The following is a 1,961-nucleotide window of genomic DNA, read 5'->3' as shown; positions in this document are numbered from 1 at the left end:
AATTTCTGCATTAGAATTATGAGCCTGTTTTACATCACTTCAAATGAGACTGACTAAACTTGGATTCAAAAACCATTGATAATATATAATTTAGGGTCAGAAGGGTATCCTAGGGTAGAATGCTTGCATAGCATTCATGAAGACCTGAGTTCAATTCCTCAGTACCACATACACAGAAAAAGCCAGAATTGGTGTTGTGGCTCAAGTGGTAGAATGGTAAGCCTTCAGGAATGCCCAAAGTGTTCAGGCCCTGAATCCAAGCCCCAAGACTGACAATAATAATAATAATAATAATAATAATAATAATAATAATAGTAAAATATATATATAATTTAAACACAATACAATGCCCTTTTTGTGTGCTACTCCTCCTTCTTGTGCTCATGGGGTGGTCTGGGTACTGACCATATTTGTTCAGGACTAATGTAGTACCACTTAAACCACATCTCTTCTAGCTATTTGTGATTATTTATAGGAGAATTGAGTCTCTCAGACTTTCCTGTTCCAGCTGACTTTAATCCTCAGATCGCAGACCTCTGAGTAGGTAAGATTAGAACCAAGAGCCACCAAAGCCCAGTTACAATACTGACTTTTTTTTTGCCAGTCCTGGGGCTTGAACTGAGGTCTTGAGTACTGTCCTTGGACTTTCTCAAGCCTAGAGCTCTACCATTTCATCAACAGCACCACTTCTAGCTTTTTCTATCTCTGTGTAACTGAGGAATGAAACCTGGGTCTTCGTGCCTGCCAGGCAAGCACTCTAGCACTAAGCCAAACTCCTGTCCCGCAATACTGACTTCTAAATACAGATTCTATTTCTAATAAAACAAGCTGAAATAAGCCAGGTGTAGTATTTCGTGCCTTTAATCATAACTACTGAGGAGGCTGAGACAGCAGAGGATCTTGGTTCAAAGCCAGCCCAGGTACAAAAGGAACTTGAGACTCTTATCTACAATTAGTCTCTAGAAAATGGAAAATTAGGATTGACTGAAGGGTAGGGTGGTATCCTTGAGCTGAATAACTCACAGTGCTCAGGCCCAGGGGTAGGGTGGTAGCCTTTAGCTGATGAACTCAGGGACACCACCCAGGCTGGAGTTCAAGTCCCATGATTGACTAAAAAGCAAAACGAATAAACAACAAAAAAAAACCAAACCCAAATCCGATATTTTTCATCCTTGGCTGAGGATGGTTGGTTGGGATATTTTATGTTGTATGGTCATTACGTGCTGTATCTCCAGGAGGATATCCAGGGTTCTTTAAATGTTTAATGTAGAAATGAATTGCTTTTAAAATGCCTACCAATTAATGGAATGTGGATTGGTCATAGGTGAAGAGTTTAAAGTGTTATTTGAAACATTAAAGATTCTGCTCTCATATGATGCTAAATGAAAGGACCTCTAGGATATAGAAAAAAAAGCCATATAATGAGTGATTGTTGTCCTCAATGTACTATGTTATCTCTCATGTCTTTTGCTGTCCCTTGGTTATCTCATATTGTTACAGTATTTCACTTTGTTATCTGTTATATGTGTTTAGTTATTTGAAATTGGATAGGGAAGGGGAAAACAAGATGAGGGGGGGTGGGAGGGAGGGAAATGGGGACCAAGACATGAGAAAGGGTATCAATGTATGGGAAGTATTGCACCTTTCATCTAGCAAATATAATGTAAACCTTCTATTTATTACAATAAAAATATATGAAAAAAGTAATTCTGCTCCCATACAAAAGCATCATGCATGTCCAGAACTTTGGCCTAGTGGTACAGTGCTTCTCTAGCATACATGGAAATCTGGGTTTTATTCCTTGGTACCACATACATAGAAAAGCCAGAAATGATGCTATAGCCCAGATGGTAGATCGTTAGCCTTGAGTAAAGCCCAAGGACAGTGCTTAGGCCCTGAGATCAAGTCCAAGACTGGCAAAAAGAAGAAAATAATGCTTAGCCAGCATGGTGGTTCACACC

Source organism: Megascapheus bottae, unplaced genomic scaffold (assembly GCF_031878675.1).
Source record: "Megascapheus bottae isolate mThoBot1 unplaced genomic scaffold, mThoBot2.hap1 HAP1_SCAFFOLD_45, whole genome shotgun sequence".
In the NCBI taxonomy this organism is placed as follows: Eukaryota; Metazoa; Chordata; class Mammalia; order Rodentia; family Geomyidae; genus Megascapheus; species Megascapheus bottae.
Note: the sequence above shows the minus strand (reverse complement) of the source record.